Source organism: Diceros bicornis, chromosome 31, assembly GCF_020826845.1.
Source record: "Diceros bicornis minor isolate mBicDic1 chromosome 31, mDicBic1.mat.cur, whole genome shotgun sequence".
In the NCBI taxonomy this organism is placed as follows: Eukaryota; Metazoa; Chordata; class Mammalia; order Perissodactyla; family Rhinocerotidae; genus Diceros; species Diceros bicornis.
In genome coordinates, this window is record NC_080770.1 from 4,233,120 (window position 1) to 4,251,084 (window position 17,965).

Genomic DNA, 17,965 nt, shown 5'->3' on the forward strand with positions numbered 1-17,965 from the left:
TCCCGGGCGGCGCTGTAAACAGAGAGATGTAATATTGCCTTATTTGGTCACGGAGCCAACTTATCACTTGCCGAGGCCCCTTTGCCTCCGACTGTGTGAGAAACAATTAATCTGCGTCCTCGCCGCCCGGGCAGTGGGCGTGTGGGTGCCGCCTCCGTTGATCCTGCCGGGGCTCCGGGACCCCGTGTGGACGGAGCCCCCGGGGTCTGGCGCTGACGGGCTTCTGGTGCAGCTCTCACGCACGCGGCCCTGCCCAGGATGCTGCCCGAGTCGAGGGAGGGTCGCCCCCGAATCCGGGGCCCCCAGTGGGATTCTGCAGACTAGATGTCCAGGTGCAGGGGACCAGGCGTCAGAGGAGCCTCCTACTTCATTGCAGTTCACACGGAGCTTACAGAGATTTTAAACAACAAAACTGATTGTCTCGGAGCAGAGGATTCAGGAACACCAGGTGTCCGTGGATTTCAGGGGTACCCCGGGAATGCACAAATCCCGGACAGGGGCAGCCAGAGCGAGGTGTCACTGCAGTTCGTGTCACGGGGGAGCCAGGCCTGGGGCTCAGCCCCTGCCAGGCACCCTGGACACTGAGGTGTGGGTGGCTCTCGCTCACCGTGTAGAGGAGGGGGTGGACCACAGACAGGCCGGCCTCTATTGGAGGGCGGCTGGCTGGGGCCTGGGGCTTGATCCCGGCGCCGGGCTCAGCCACACAGAGGACGCTCCTTCCGTCCCAGGAGCGGCACAGAGAGAGTCCCGTGGGAGCCCCCCTGTGGAGCCAGTTGCCCGACCCCCTTGGTGCAGGGACTGACCTCCTCACGCCCCCACTGTGAGATGCTGGCCCCAGGGAACAGGCGGCCGTCCTCGCAGGTCATCTGCTTGGTCAGCGCTCTCCAGGCCCCGGGCTCCCCTCTGAGGGGGGATCTGGGGTGGACCAGACTGTGCGAATCACAAGGAAACAAAGACGAGACTCTAAGGGGCCACGACGCACGGGGTGGCCCAGAGCAGGGAGGAAGCTCTGGTGCCCAAAAGTCGTGGGTGGGGCGGTGGAGCCGGCCTGGCCTCAGAGGACCCTGGGCTCTGGCCCCAGCATTGCCGTGTCCTCCAGGTGGGACTGCAGGCAAGTCAGCACTCTCTGAGCCTCAGTTTCCTCGTCTGTGAAATAGGCTCAGTGGGACCTGCCTTAGAGAGTGTTGTGAGAAATCCATAAGGTGAATACATGTAGAGAGGCCAGTGACACCGTGGTAGGTGCCAAATTGATGTTGGGAGGATTAATGAAATAATTTAATGAAAAGATGTCACCTAAACTTTCCAAAATATTATTATTTCACCTACAGTTCATCATGATGGCGCACAAGAATGCGACTTCCAGGAAGTATCCTAAAGAGAGGGGCATGGCCTTCACCTTTCCTCTCCCACTTCCTTTGGGCTGGGATAGAGCCGTGATGGCTGGAATGGGAGCAACCATTTTAGACCATGAAGTGGCTTTGGGAAGGGAGGCTTCACAAAGCAGAGCAGCAAAATGTAAGAAGCCCGAAACTGGGGGGCACTGGTCCTCGCCCACATACCCCGGGATTTTTACGTGCAGAGGAAACAAACTTCCATTTTGCTTAAAGTATTGCGTGAAAATACTTTGTGAACAATGAGGAGCCTTACAAAGTGAGGCAGTCACCTCAGCTCCAATATCCGGAGTGAAGGACAAGTTAGTTAACCTTCTGCTGCCTTTGTTTTTCACCTGTAAAATGGGCTCAACTTTAATTCTGATGATGATTATTGGTCTCTCCTTCTGCCCCTCCTCTGCAACAGTTCCTTTGAGTCCACTGTCGTCATTCGGTGTCCTCACTCTGTACTCCTGGGTGCCCAGCCCTCCCACCCCCGCCCTGCACTGTGCCCTCCCCCCAGGCTGATTGTCTTCTGCATTCTGAACGGGTCTCTGATGGAATCCTGGGACTTGAGGGGAACTTAGCGCTGATTGCAGCTCTCACCCGGTGCAGGCTGGGCCACGCAGTACCCCCCAGCCTCTGCTTGAGTGCTCCCGGGGACGAGGCACTCACCACCTCCCACGCAGCCTGACCGTTGCTGGCCAGCTCTCCAGGCCGAGAGACGGTTCCCAGAGCTCAGCACCAGCTGTATGCCCTGAGACGTCCCCGTCTGCCCCGGACCTGCCCTCGATGAATGAGGATTCACTCATCCTCAAACCTCCACTAGGCGCCCAGTTTCTGCGGTGCTGAGCTTGGTGCTGCGGGACAGGGATGATGAGGTCCTGGCCTCAAGGGGCTCACTTTCCCGTGGGGAGACCACCAGGGCATGGAGAATGATGAGAACAGTCAGTCGATTAACTATAGCTGCAACAAGCCCTGTAAAGAAGCCCAGAGGGTGGGGTGTGTTCACTATGGGACAAACGCAACCTTGGTGGCCCGCGGGGAGTGGTCAGGGCAGGCTAAGGGGACAGTGTCTCGCTTTGCTGGGACTGTCCCGGCTTTAGCACTGAGAGCCCCGCATCTCAGGGACCCCCTCTGTTCTGGGCAAACTGGACTGGTTGTCACCTTAGGGCAAGGTTTCCAACTGCGTTAATGTCCTGGGGCTGCTGTAACGAATGACAGCCAACCGAGGGGGCCTACAACAACGCAAACCTGGCCTCTGCCAGTTCTGGAGGCTAGGAGTCTGGGCTCAAGGTGTCGGGAGGGCTGGTTCCTTCTGGAGCTCTGCGTGAGAGTCTGTTCCAGGCCCCCCTCCCAGCTGCTGGTGGCTGCCAGCAATCCTTAGCGTTCCTGGGCTTAGACACGTCCCCCCGAACTCTGCCTCCATCGTCACATCGCCTTCCTCTCTGTGTCTTCTTTTCTGTCTCTTAAAAGGACACTTGTCATTGGATTTAGGGCCCAATCCATCCTAAATCCTGGATGATCTCATCTTGCGATCCTTAACTTGATTACTACTACAAAAACCCTATTTCCAAATAAGGTCACATTCACAGGTACCCGGGGTAGGACTCGGACATATCTTGTGGGGGCCACTGCTGAACCCCCTCCACCGAGGAATGAAGTTGATGCTGGAGCTGGAAGGACAAACTTAACTAGGTGAAGTGGTGATGACGAGGCAGCAGAAAAGCACGTGCAAAGTTCCTGTGGCTGGAAGGAGCTGACCCATTAAGAAACGTGTCTGAAGGAAGCCCCGCGTGGCTGGAGCGGGAGGGAGAGGACGCTGGCCCAGGGGCACCCAGGCAGGGCCATGCAGGCCATGGGGAGGAGTCTGGTGTTTTTCATAGGTGACAAGGGAGCTCCTAGTGAATGATCAGCTGACAGGGCCTTGAGCAACCCTGTCTGTGTCACCCCGGCTGCTCCAGGGTCCAAGCCTTGACCGCTTCCCCAGGCCTTGACGGCTTCCCCAGGCCCCCACAGCTGCTGGGCACAGTGGGCGAGTCCAGGCGTGCAGACGAAGCTGCCTGGATTCTCGTTTCTCGTCCTGGCTCCGGCAGCCTGGGACGGTGGAACGTGGGCTCCGGGGGCTCATCGGGAGCAGCTCCCCTGCAGAGAAGAGGCCTGCTGGGGCCCCCACTGCCCAAGGGGCTGTCCCTTGGGCAAGTTTTACCTCCCGGGACGCTGGATCCTCATCTATCCAAAGGAGTGACGAGATGGTCCCTGCTCCTCTGGCCGTTGTGATGACAAAGTGAGTGAAAAGCCTTAGGACACGGCTTGGTCTTCAGAGCCGCAGCCGGCCAGAGAGGAGCGGAGGGCAGAGTGGCCTGGAGGCAGCCCCATGGGGGGTCCAGGCCGGCTGTGTGGTCTTAGCACGGACCACCTGCTCCCTTGGCCCCCACAACTGCAGAACCAGCGAGGCGGCCTTGACAAGGACAGAGATGGTGACGATAGTTTTCCACGAGCCTCCCAGAGTGACCGGCTCTTACAAACCTTGCTTTCCCTTTAATGTGTAAACCCATTTGCACCAATTTGGCTGGAGAGAAAGCTGACACCTGAAGAAATTAAGCAACTTAGCTGAAGTCACCCCAGGGGGAAGAGGTGGCACTGGGACCTGGATTCGGGTCTCTTGGGCTTGTCTCAGCACTGAGACCCTGCTTGGTGTGCGAGCTGGGGAGGCCGAGACCACCCTCCACCCCAGCCAGACTGGACTTGCTCCCGGGTGAGGTGAGGGGGCTGGGTCTCGGACACATCTCTTTGGAAACTTTTAAAAATCCCCGACATTAAGCAATTAAGTGGAGAGGCAGCAAAGGCAAACATCTGATCCGAGAGCCGTTCCCTTTCCAAAAACCCTTCCAATAACTAAGAATAGTGGATTTCGGCCTGCCTGTTAAACTCGAACCCCACTCATCATCTTCCCACACGTTGTGCGGTTATTTTGAACTGTCGGCGAGAAGGCCTGGTGCTGCAGGCTTTGGCGGGCGGCCCGGGAGCCGCTTTTGTTTGGGCCCAGAGATACGATCGCAGCTGTCTCATAAAGAGAGACCCGAGGAGAGGAGAAGAGGCTTTTTTTTCCCTTCTGAGATATGTTCCGAGTTCTGCCTGCTGGGCTGGGTTCCTGGGGAAATGCATAGGAGACCTTATTTGGGATTATTGAGTTCCTCGGATTTTACGGCGTTAAACACTCGCTCTAAGCGCCGTGTCCGAGGTTCGGTTTCTGCAGGGGTGATGGCGACCTCGTGGGAGGCTGCGTGTGACGGGAGAAGCTGGCAGACCCGGCCACCGTTGGGGCTGCTGTGTGGCTGGGCAAACCACACGACCTCCCCTGCAAGGTGGCAATGACGACAGCGCCAGTGCAGGATGAGATGAGATGCTGCGTGTGTGTGTGTGTGTGTGTGTGTGTGTGAGAGAGAGAGAGAGAGAGAGAGAGAGAGAGCCAGCCTCTACTGTCGAGCCTGCGGGTGGTGGGCTGAGAATACAGACAGCTGAGATTTGTCACGCCCTCGCTGTGGGCCCAGAGCTGATCCAGGAGCTTCAATACTCATTTAGCCCTCACCACAGCCTGTTGGGTGGGTGAGGAAAATGAGCCTCAGAGAGGTTTAGTAACTCTCTCAAAGACACACAGCCTGCAAGTGGTCACGCCAGCTCAGTGCCTGCGCAGACTGTCCTTCCAGCCACTTCCCTTTCACTCTCTACTGTCTGTCGAGTGCCCGCAAGTGCTGGGGACTTGGACCCATTACTGGTGCTTCCCAGCAACATTACAAGCCAGGCTTTTCAAAACCCCCCTTTGGGGAATGTAAAATGGTGCAGCCGCGGCAGGAAATGGTTTGGCGATACCTCAATGAGTTAAACATAAAATTACCACGTGACCTGCAAGTCCACTGCTGGGTACGTGCCCAGAGGAGTGAAAACAAGTGTTTGAACCAAAGACGGTACACACATGTTCACGGCAGCACTATTCACAACAGCTGAGAGGTGGGAACAACCCACGTGCCCATCCACAGAAGAATGGATAAATGAAATGTGGTCCATCCGTATGGTGGAATATTACTCAGCCATGAAAAGGAGCGAAGCTCTGACACAGGCTCACCTTGTGAACGTTATACTGAGTGAAAGAGGCTGATCATAGAGGACTGCAAATTGTATGATTTCGTTTATGTGAAATGTCCAGAATGTTCAAATCTATAGAGCCAGAAAGCAGATTGGTGGCTGCCAGGGGCTGGAAGGAGGGGGATGGGGAGTGGCTGCTGATGGTTCAGGGCTTCTTTTGCGGGGTGACGATGCTCTGGAATTAGATGGCGGTGATGGTTGTACCACATTGTGAATGCACTAAACGCCACAGAATTGTGCAAGTTAAATGGTTACAACGCTGAATTTCACGTCATGTGAATTTTACCACAATTTAAAAATCCCTTTTAGATTTGAGGAAACTGAGGCTCGGCCCCACACCCAGCAGCAGTTTGGGGGAAGGGGGAGAGGCCGGCGCAGAGGACCTGTGCTGGGCTGTGGAGGGGAGGTGGGGAGAGGACACGTGTCTTCTCTGGACTTAGCAGAAAATATTCTGGGTTTGAGATGTAAAGGCCCCCTCGGCCTCGCCCGAGAGATCTTCAGCGAAAGGGTGTCCTCACAGATTCTCTGCTGTGAGTGGCTCTTGCTTGTGAAGGGTAAGACGTGTGAGTCTCGAGGTCAAGGCTGGCGTGGAGGGAAGGCAGATGCTGTCCGCAGGGGCTGCTCCTGGGGCCGCATCCATTCCTGGATCTGGGCGTCCTCCCAGTGGGAACGTCAGTGGGAATGAACGGCTGAGTGACTCCACATTCTGGACATAGAGGTGACAAATACAGTCACCCGCCCCTTCCCACAGCCTCCTGTGTGTGGGCTGGAGACCTCATGCAGGGGCCCCAGGGTCCGATCCTCCCTCCAGGACCAGGGCCCGGCTTTCCCTGGGGGCCGCCCTCCCCTCTCTGGCCATGAGGCCCAGATGGGGCCGACCCCTCTCTCCAGCTTCAGGGGGGCCCGTGACCCAGGGGGCCCTTGAGCCCTGGCAGTCGTGGGCCAGAGTGACAGGCCCAGGGATGGCCGTGTGGCTTGAGCTGGTCCAGTGAGAGTCGGCCCAGAATCCTGGACAGGACACAAGCCTGGAGCCACTGGTGGCATCTTTGCCACTCCTCGGGGACAGCAGAGGGGGTAGCCGAACCAAATGCCCGAGGGAGGCAGATGCCTCGCCTGGGCGGAGCTGGGCCTGAGTTGGTGGACCCCTTGAACTCCCGAACCACGTTGTTCCCTCTTCTGAGTTTTAGTCACGTTTCTGTCACTTGCAGCCAGAAGCACCTTGGGAGGGACACAGGAGGAAGGGGAGTGTGGGGCCTGGCCTGTGAGGAGAGAGCTGGGCATGTGGGACAAGCCTGAGGGGAGCAAGGGGTCATGCTGTCCTCCCATGACCTGGGGCCCACGCCTCCTTGGAGGGCCAGCCTCCCCGCCGTCCAGAGGGGAGGAAGGAGTCCTGGCTCTGGTGTCAGGCAGACCCAGCCACCTGCAAGCTGTGTGACTTTGGGCTGGACTCTTGTCCCTGATGCCCATGTCCTCACCTGCAAGCTGGGGACCGTGACGCCCAACGCCAGGCCCCAGTGCCACCTTGGACTTTGGGCAGCCAGGCTCAGATCCTGGCTCCGTCACTTACTAGCTGCTTACCCCCTCCTGCCTCAGTTTCCCCATCTGTAACATAGGGGTAGTAAAGCTGCCTCCTTCCTAGGGTGGCTGTGCCCAGGTGAGTCTGAGTGCCTGTGCTCAGAAGGGAAGCTGGTGTCACTCGGCGAACATCAGCTGTTTCTGGTTCCTGGCAGAGCTGTGGTGAGGACAGAGGAGACAGTCTGGGAAGGGCACAGAGACCCCTGCCACGTGGGGTCCCCCTCTGCACCCCACCCCCAGGCTGTTCCAGGAGTCGGAGGTGGCCGAAGCTGGCCTCTCTCCAGAGTAGACCAATTCGTCACCCGGTGACAGCCGTGCCTGCAGCCCTTGCCTGGTCCTCGGCTGTGATGCCAGCGTCCAGGAATGCCCCGTCCCACAGCCTTCAGTCTCTTCCCCGGGAGCTCATGCATTACGGCCGAAAAGATAAACAAATGCCGTAAGCCTTGTCCGGGCGCCCGCCCCGCTCCGCCAATGCAGGCATCTGCGAACACAGAGGTGCCACCACCGCTGTTCCCTGTTAAAAATGGGGTGCGATGGAGGCCCAGCGGGGGGCCTGGCAGCTCCCTCAATTGTCCTGGTGGGAGCGGGCACTGGCCTGGCCCTCCTGACCCTGCCTGGGTGTGTCTGGGGCTCCTGCAGATGCACTCATCCCTCCCACAGTGCCTCCCCCATGTGACCCAGCCCCTCTCCTGACCCTCTCCACCCCCTTCTTTCCTCCCTCTCTCTCCCTTCTCCTCCTCTCTCTCCCTCCCACCCTTGTCTCTCTCTCCCCTCGCTCTCTCGGTTGCACCAAAGCTCCCTGGAGACCTGGCCGGCAGCGGTGCAGCCGCGGCCCCTCGCGTGAGCCCAGGTGGCTGACGGAGGGAGGACAGTAAAGTCGGGGCACTGAGAACTCTCCCGCTGCTCTTCAGGGATTTGCATAAAGGCAGATTTGAATTAAAAGAAGACCTGACTAGGTCTAGAATCCTTGATGTAGAAAAGCAAAAGAAAGGAAGATATTCAATTAAATCGGTGGCCCTAATTTTACCCCAATGGGAAGGCACTGTACTCATTAGCCAAGGAACGCGTCATTTATAGGATGTTTGACCCAGATAGAGTCCAAAGGCTCTCTGGTCTCCAGCAGACCCGCCGGCGCTGAGCACAGGCCGAGGGATGCCAAGAGGCGGGGGGAGAGCCCGAGTCCAGAGCCGCTTCGACGGTCACACACAGCCCCCCGCCCTGCTCGGGGGGCCCTGCGCTCGGTTGAATGCTCCGCTGTCCCCGTCTTGCAGTTCTGAACGGTCTTATCCTCGAGCTGTGTTTTAGGGGTCTGGCGGGGCAGGCACACGAGCGGGGGGCTGGGCGCAGATGCCGGCTCACCCCGCCACGCTGCCCGTGCACAGAGTGTTCGCGCTGCACATACGCGTGTGCGCAGATCCCGAGGCGGCCACGACGTGGGGCTTCGGTGAGACTCAGAGCAGGTACAAGGGAAGCAGGTTCCACGGAACTGGGTGCGTGGGCCCCTCACAGCCCCCGGGGAGCACCTTCCCGTCAAGCCAGGACTGCCCCCGTCACAGAAGGAAGGCGCTGTGCTCTAAGAACCGCCACGACCAGGAGCCATCGCGTCCTTTCTTACTGTCACAACCGCTTACCCCAGACCCGACGATGTAGAGAGAAAGGACAGAAGTGACGTAAAAGCAAGGAGGACTCTGCACAGTGTGTCCACTGCTCTGGTAAAACCAGAATACACCCGGGTGTGCCAGCTGCAAGTTGTGTAATTTCGGTGATTCTGCACACGTGTGGAATGCCCTTAGCTCTGCATTTGAAACCGGCAGGGCACAAGATCAAGATGGGCCGTAAAATTCACGCTGATAATCTAAAATTCTCACTGTTCTCCATTTTGCAACAACATTCCACAGCAAATAAAAACCACGCAACAAGCGGAGAGACTGCAGAAGAAAGAAAGAAGCTTCAGGATGCGGCGCCTCTGTTGGCGCGTTTTTCCTGCGTCCTGAACAAGGGCCTGCATGTCTCGTGGCCGCCTGCTGGGTTTCCGTTTCAGTTCCTTAGGAGGCTCTTTGCTTGTCGGCGGCTCTGCAGCGAACGCGCGGGTTCACCTCCTGCCGCCGTGCGGAGACCCCTCTGCTGCCTGGATGCCCCTTGCTCAGGCAGGAACACCGAGGTTCCTGCTCCCCGAGGGACGGAGGAGTCATGGCCCTTACCCTCCGGGATGCGTCCAGCTTCCTCCGCCCCGCGCCCGTTCCTGCCCCGATGGTCGCTGTGGTCTCCAGACCTCTCGCGGCCTCCCAACTGCGGGCCAGTCCGTCCAACGACGCTCCTGCCCACAGCTTCAGCGGGTCCCCTCCGCCCTCCCGGAGGGGCTCCGGGCGCCTCGCACCCCCCGCCCCTCAGCTCCCGCCTCATCTGTGCCTATCCCTCCTTGGCACTAACCACTTCCCTCTCCTACCAGGGAGCCCCTTGCCATTGGAACACACCCTCTGGGCTGCGTACATGCTGTTCCCTTGGCCCAGAAGACCTTCCTGCTTCCTCCACAGGCCTGGTTCCTTCCAGCACTGGATCCTCAGTGAAGACGGCACTGTCCGTCTCCCGAGTCCTCACCTGGGAAGACACGCCTGTACCGGCCGTGGCTTCCACGGCCACCTTGCTCGCTTTCTCTGTGTCTTTCTGTCTCTCTCTGTCTTTCTCTTGCTGCCTCTCTGTCTCTCCATCTCTCTGTCTCTCTGTGTCTCTGTCTCCCCCGTCTCTCTCTCCCTACTCTCTCCTTGTGTTATCACCACCTCTGTCAGCGAATGCTCCACTGTGAGACCAGGGACAGAGCCACCCTCCCCCTCGGATGACAAACTGCATTACCGAGCACCCTCTCTGTGCTGCCTCTGCCATGAAGGCTCCCCGCCGCCTCATTTCTCTCTGACCCGACCCTGCGGGGAGGCCCTCTGACCACCCCATCCTCCAGATGAGGATACGGAGGCTCCGAACACTGAAGGACCTCATTCTGTGAGCCGGGGCTGCCCAGCCCCCACCCTGCGCTTGACTGTGGGGGGGCCCGACTTGGGGACCCGCGCGCAGTAGGTGTTTCATAACGTTGCTGAGCCTTCGCCACCTAGACCGACCCCAAGTTGGGAGAGGCTGGGACACGGGGCTGTGCTGGCGTTAGAGAACTCACCCCTCATCCCAACTGCCTGGAGACCCAGCGTGGGGGCTGGTGACCACATCCCCCCCGATGCCCCGAAGGTAGGGTCCTGCCAGGAGGTGCCCCTAGGTCAGGGAGCCTGTCACAGAGGAAGAGTCGTGGGGCGCTCACCGACGGGGTTGACTCGTGTCATTCAAGCTGCCCCCAGGCTCCGAGGCCCTGTGCGCCCAAGGGAGGCTGGGAAGGGACATTGTGGTGTCCTGGTCTCTGCGAGGTGCGAGCACCATGGGTTTTCCTCCCTGGGGAAAGAAGGGCTCTGTCCACTTTGGGTCCTACCGTGGGGGTGGTGTGGGAATCGTGAATGCAGATAGAGCCCTGGATGCTGCTCCTGGCAGCTTGACTCGGCCAGGGCCACTTCGGGGAAGCCAGAAGATCCTCCTGGGGCAGCGAGGACCTCAGGACAGCCTTGGGGGAAGTTCGGGGTGCACAGAGGCAAGTCCTGTTAGGGTCTCTGGCACGGGGCTAGCATCCCACTTGAGTTACCCAGAGCTCAGTCCCATAGGGCCTTAGTCCAGGATGCCTTCCCCACTGCTCCCACCTGGGTCCTCCAACCCACAGGGGGCCAGGGCAGAAACATTCAGTTCAGAGAGCTAGTGGAGGTAGAGCAGGAGAAGCACAGAGGGTGTAGATTTAGGGGCGGCCCCTTCACACCCCCCAAGTTTCCTTTATTTGGCATGGGTGTGACACTCACTAAGTAGTGAGTAATTAGGCTCAGGAGCATCTTTTTAGAAAATGCAAGTAGCTCTTAGAGGGTTAGCTGTCTATCAGCCACTCCCACTTTAGTATAAATTAGTTTGTTCAGCGTGCTTTCCTGCTAACACCCAAAAGGAAGTGAGCTGCACTGAGACGATAGGATCTCTTGGGGATGTATCTGGGACCCCAGAGCAGAAGGTGGGGCTGCCTGGGCAGGTGCCGCCCCAGGGAGCTGGGAGCAAAGGGGCAGTGGAACAAATGAAGCTGCCAAGGAACTAGGGAGGAGGACAAAGTGCCATTTCTTCTGTTTCTAAATTTTACTAATGGGCCAGGCCTGAGTCAAGACCAGGAGACCCCATTCTTCCTGTTCCTCTTCCCCTGCTCTCCCTGTTCCTCTTCCCTCGCTCTCCCTGCCCCGCTGACCCCACCCCTCCTCCCGTCTCAGGACTCAGGATTCAAGAAATTATGGTCAGGACCAGAGTTCAGCCCCACCTGGCAGAGTGTCCGATGGGGCGAAATGTCTCTCTTTTGTTGCCACGAAGCCTGGAAAGGTGCCACCTGATTTTCTGACTGTGTGGACAAGGAGGCGGCCGTGTAGACAAGGGGTTTGACCAGTGGGCCTGGAGGGGCGGAGTAACGGGACCTCCTGTGGCCTGACCGTCTCTTTCCTTCCAGTACCCCCAAGGACTGGGGCTGGGGTGGAGGCGGGCAGACACGTCCAGGAGCAAGGAGTCTCCTTCGGGAGCGACTAGGAGCCCTGGCTCCCCTGAGACGCTCTCAGATGGATGGGAACAGTTCCAACCGAGGATCGTGGACAAAGGAGGGCCCAAGAACCCCCAGGTTCTCAAGGGGCCCCCATCTGTGGGCTCCCCCGCTGAAGCTCAGGTTGAGGGAGCTGGTCCTGCCAAACTGGGGCTCCTGACGGGGACCCCGACAAGCCCTTGAATCCAGAGCCCTTTGGAGCCCAAGCACACAATGCAATGAGGACTTTGGGCGCAGAAACAGGGTTGCGTTTTCCTGCTGGAGCGCAGGGCCAGCTCCCAGTGACCCGTAGAAGTCAGCCAGCCCCACCCAGGGCTCACGACCTTCCAAGTGTCTGACAAGGCCCCTGAGTCGCTCACCCGCCTCATTGGGCTGACCTGTGGGCTGACGAGCCTGCCCCCTGCCTCTACCCAGCTCTCCTGGGGACCAGCGAAGCGCCCCCCTGCTCTGCAGCACCCAGCCTGGAATCCATCCACCTCTGCGGCCAGGACTTGCCCAGCCTTGCACTTGGAAGGGAAATCCATTCATTCTCGAGAATGCCAGCCCAGGTGTCTGATTATTCCTGCCCAGGTCTGTCCTCCAAAGACCTGCCTTCCTGCATCCAGGAGAGGGTGGTCTGTCTGAGTCACCTGAAGTCCTGTGGGGGAAGGTGGTTGGAGGGTGCCTGACCCTCAGCCGTGGGGGCGGCCCAAGTCTGACCTGGCTGGCAAGCCCTGATGGCAAATTCCCCGGATTGCCCAGAGGTGTGTTCACCATGGAGCTGGATTTCTTGCAGGCCGGCTCGGCATCCTGTGCCCACGGGAGCGGGACTTAGCGTGCCCCACATTCTTCCCACCGTTGGGCGTGACAGGTCAGAGACAACACCCCTGGGGGCAGGGATCCCAGGCCGGTGATGGGTAGGAACCCTCCGCGGTCTCTCAGAGCCGCTCTCCACCCTTCTCCAGCCCTGTGTCCTGGGGGGCTGACCTGCACGTGGGCCCCTGTCCTTGGCTTCTGGTCGGGTTGGCTGATAGGGGGGCCTGGCAGCAGCAGGGGAGAGAGAGGTTGAGGAATTTGTCCCCATCTCCTTCCCGGCAGTGGCCGCGTTCCTCTGACCACAGGGCAGTGCCACTGGGTGGCCTGTCCTCCAGCCACAGCTTCATCCTGTCCTGGTAATGACCCTCCAGCCCTGGCCCCCTCAGGTCTCTGGACACTTGAGCCCCCACCATCTGCTGCCAGCCCCAGCATGGCCCCCATCGCTGGTTTCTCTTTCCTGTGTTCACACCTTTAAAAACAGGCCCATTCATTAACGGCTCTCGGAACCCCCTTCCGAGGGGGCTGTGTCCTCTCTCTCCATCTTCCAGGGGGGGATCTCGGCCCCTGAGAGGCAGCTCGTGGCAGGGCTGGGCCCTGCAGGCGATGAAACGGCTCTTTCTCCCACTGTCTAAAATCTGTCCCTTATCAGAGCCCCTCCGCGTCCCGAGGAAGGACCAGCCTCCCTCTGCTCTCCCTGCCCTGAGTCAGCCCTGCAGATGTTGAGAGATCCCCACGCCGTCCCCACGCCTCTCCTTCTTCCAGCCTGAGGCTCCTGGAGGTTCCGGCCCCTCCCCAGCCCGGTCGTTGTTCTCCACACACCCCGGCACCCCGGGTGACTCAGGGTCCCCTTGATGAGCAGACCCTAGTGGGAACTTGTGCCCCCCCGGCTGATGCCAGGCGATGCTGGGGCTCAGGTCTCCGGGGAAAGCCCGGGGCTTGGGGCCAGGGCGAGGGGCAGGACTGGAGGGAGGGCCCCTCCTTTCCTCTGTTCTCAGGTACAATAGGAGCAGGTCCAGGAGGCCTTGCCACCCACACTGTCCAAAGGGCGGTGGGGTGCGGGGCTTGCTGAGGTTCTGTTTGTCGACTCAGAATTCCCTGCCCAGTCGCGACGCACAGGAGGGGAGGAGGCCAGCCTGGCAGCTGGGAGAAACTGCAGCCCCTCCTGGGGGGGGCCCCGCCCTGGCTGCGCATCGGAATCACCTGGAGAGTTTTTAAAAGTATAGGTGCCCAGGGCCCTCCGTGGACCCAGAGAACCAGACTCACCGGGGATTTCAAGAAAGCACCTGAGGGCTGGGGGCATGTGGCCTGGGCGGGGCTGCCACAGGCCTGGAGGCTGGGTCCGGTCAGCTCAGGGAAGACTGTGGGATGGGGTGAGGCAGGGCTGCCTCTCTGTGCCAAGAACACCTGGGTCAACCGGGATCGTTGTTACTCAGAAGCTCGAGGGATATTTCCATGAACCGTAATGCTCGGAGCATCAGGGACTGGGGGTTCCGGAATGTTCCAGAATGTTTAATGCGCCTGGAGGGGACCACAAACTACTTTGGGCGTTCATCTCGTTTTTTATAATTGTGGAACATGTGGAAATGTTGGAATCTGGATGCATGGGTGTCCCATTGTCCATGCTGCTGGGTTCTGTCTTGCGTCCATCCGTCCATCCATCTACCCATCCTCCATCCATCCATCCGTCCATCCTTCTTTCCTTCCTTCCTTCCATCTAGCTGTCCATCTACACATCCAACTTTCCTTCCTCCCACCCTCCCTCCCTCCCTCCCTTCTTTCCTTCCTCCCTCCCATCCAGTATCTACTTGCTGAGCGTGTGCCATCTCTACCATCCCTGATTAGGGTCCACTGGGAAATGAGTTTTTCCCGATTGATGCCCCTCGAGGCCGCAGGCCAACATCCGGGGACCAGCCTCAGAGAAGCAGCAGATTACAGGAGTGTGCCCCACCTCCTCTCCACCACAGATTCAGATTTGGAATAGTTTTCTCATGACTTCTTTTCCTGTGGTTTGCTCCCTACTGTTACCTGCTGGAGGGCGTGACTAGGAGTCCCATTGAAGTTGCAGTTAGTCAAGGTTTATTTTATTACTCAACTTCCACCAAGTGAAACCTGAAGGCAGGCGAGAGGAGCCAGCCTGATCCCGGGAGGAGAGCCACCTTCAGGGACGGGGGAGGAGGCGGCCCAGGAGGTGTGGGTGGCACCGAGGAAGACGGTTCCCTTTTGCCCGAGGGGGTCCTGCCTTCTGGTCCAGGAGCGGGAAGCCCCACAGAGAGCAGGCAGGGGGTCCTGGGAGTGTATCCCTCTGTGGTCTGGGGGTGCAGTCTTCTCTCAGCCCCAGGCCCCTCTGACCAGAGGAGGCCAGACCCTGAGGCCTGGCCCGGTGGGTGGTGCATGGCTGGTGCTGCCAGGGGTGAGCACAGCGAGAGCCTTGGCCGCTTGAGCCCTGGAGGATGGCAGCCTTTCACGAACCCCCACTGTGCATGCTCTTTCTGATCACTGGGCTTCTGCCTCAGTTTCCCTCCGTGTTCCAGCCTCTCATCTCACCCGGGCTGGGAGCACTTCCTTGAACCCTGTGCATCTTAGCTGGGGTCTGGGGTCCTCTCGCCAGCCGCTTCTCTCCCAGGCGTGGCCGTGGATCAGGCACGTGACCCTCCTGCCCAGTCTACCCCCTCAGGCCCTGAGCAGAAACAGCGCCAGGGTGAATTACAAGGAGAGACGGTGCTTTCACACAAGGTACCGACGACGGCCTTATCAACAGGGACTCAGTGTTTCCAGGGAAAGGCTTGTTTGTCAGGAGGTTGAAATGCTCCAGGTAACCATTGCCAAGAAGCTTTGCATAACAAGGCAAGACCAGATTCCTCTCTACCAGGACGGGTTTTAATGTCCCGCCCGGGATCATGCAGGAAGAACAGCACATGTCTATGTAGCCATTCACCCCTTTGCTGATGCTGGAAGATTCCAGAAGGACTTTCACCTGGTTCCACCTGCAGACAATGGGGCCCTGATGGGGAACACATTTCTCACGTCTTTTAGTGACAAGCCCCAAGGTGTGAAATCAGGAAGGGCCTTCCAGGGTCCTGAGATCAAAACCCAAAGAGGACTGGTGCGGGCCCACACCAGCAGGGCCTCCCTCCCCGCCCGCGGCCTGGAGGTGCGGAGCGGCCTCCCGGAGGATGTCTCCAGCCTCTCAGCGGGAGTCTTCCACGGCCTCTCTCACGGGGCTGTCCTGGAGACACTCCCAGTGCTGGCTTCCGGGTTTGGCCTGGGTCAGTCCCTGTAATAGCCTCCCCCCTGGGACCTGGTCTCTCCACCGCAGGAGGAGGCAGCGTGGGAACCGGCCGAGGAGGCCCCAGGGCCCGCTCTGATTCAGACCCCCACCTCACTCCAGTCTGGTCCCCGTGGGAGGCGGCGGGGCACCTGGCAGAGCAAGTGTCTGTCCTCCACATCCACTGCCTGTGCGGTGGGCATGTCCACCCCCCCGGCCATTTCCGCGGGCCGCTGGGGCTCCCGAGACCCCACGCTCCATAGGAATTCTGCACGCAGAGTCCTCCTCTTACAGAATCCCTTCCAGGCCCTGCTTCCTGCCCACAAGACCAGCCTCACCCAATGCCCCCCAGGTCTTAGCGGTGACTGAACACACACGGTGACCTTCTGGCCAGCATTGGGCTGCCTTTCCCTGGGGTAGGTCCCATGTGTCCTCAGGGTGGGCTTATCTATGTACCGTCCTAAGACCTCTGGGTCCCCGCCAGCCTGCCGATTGGTCCCCGCCCTCCAGCGCCAGTCTTGGGAGGTCCCCATGTGTTGCCGGCAAGTCTGGCTTCACCATCTAGAGCAGAGATTGCTTGAGGGGCCGGTGGCTGAGCTGGGTGGTGCCTCGATAGCCACCGCGGTCTGGAATCTGGGCCTCTGCCACTGGAAGAGAGAGAGCCATCGTCCATGTCGATTTCATTCATTTGTCCACCCACCAAATAGTTATGGAGTCCTGCCTGTTCTTTGGTGCTAGAAACGATCCTGGGAGCCGAAGCCCACCCAGTCTTGCCCCTGGGGACTCAAGTCTGATGTGGAGATGACATTGATCACAAAGCACATGGAGAGATGAAAATCGAAATCTGGGACTCGCGGTGACAGAGATGTCCCTGGTGCCAAGAGGGTGTGCCACATGGGAATGCTCCTTGCCCGGGAGGCCAGGGGACGCCTCCCGGAGAAGTCCACACTTGATCTGAGATCTAAAGGCTGCGTAGAAGGAAAGGAAGCAAGCCACCAAAGACTTGACACCAGGGTGTGGCCTTTGTGCTTTCTGGGTGGAGCGCGGATTGGAGGGGGTCCCGGTGGAGGCCTGGGAAGGAGTTAGGAAGCCAGGGCGGCTGTCCAGGTAAGAAGTGAGGGTCTGGGGCAGCGTGGGTGCAGAGGGGGAGAAATGGACACGTTTGCAGTATTTGTGGAACATCTTCCCTCCGAAGATAAACCGAGTCATAGCAAGCCACAGTTCTGCTCTCCAGCGTAAATGCAGCTGGGGCCATGCCTGCAGCTTCCCACTGCCTAATTGTTCTCACCTTTGCCTTGCTGGCTTCTCTAGGGTCTTCTCTGTGTGGATTTGGGCCTGGGAGAGAATTGCTGCTTTTCCGCCACGAGCCCACCAATGCCACCCACTCGGTGGTCCTGGGAGTCTGGCACTGCTGTGGTTTTATCTGATGGGCTAGTCCTGCATCTGGCTCCTTACGCCTCTTTGTGGTAAAGGTCTTTTATTTTCTGAGTGATTTTGTTGGACTTATCCCTTCACAGGCCCATAGAGGGAGGCCCGAGGTCATAGGTGGCTGGGGTCAGGGCCAGGGTTCACACCTGCTCCCCACACAGTGCCCTGGCCCCTCCCTGCCCCCACCCCTGAGAGTCCCCTTCCTTGTTACAGCTGTGCAGCCGGCCCTGGGTGTGGGGAGGCCGAGCTTGACGTCAGGATGGACCCTCTTCTCTCCCTCCCTCCTTCCTGGGGGCCTCCCCGGGGACAGGTGGGCTGCCCTGGGGCAGTGGTTCTCAATGGGGCAGGGCGGGGGGCAGTGATTTTGCCCCCTAGGGGACACTTGGCGATGTCTGGAGACATTTTTGGCTGTCCCAGCTGGGAATGGGGGTGCTACCGGCATCAAGTGGGTGGAGGCCAGAGATGCTGCTCCTTACCCTACAGTGCACAGGACAGGCCCCCCACCACAAAGAATGTTCCGGCCCCAAATGTCAATGGTGCCGAGGGTGAGAAGCCCACCCCAGGGGAAGCCCAGCCTGGCCTCCGTGGTGGTTGATCTTGGGGCTCCTGTGGTCCCCCTGACCCTGGCACTGACTTTGGGCCCTCTGGGCTGAGACCACGGCCCACCATTTTTCTATCTTTAATCAAGATTTGCTATGGGCACCGGGCTGCTGCTTTTGGGATACAAAGGAGAGTAAGAAC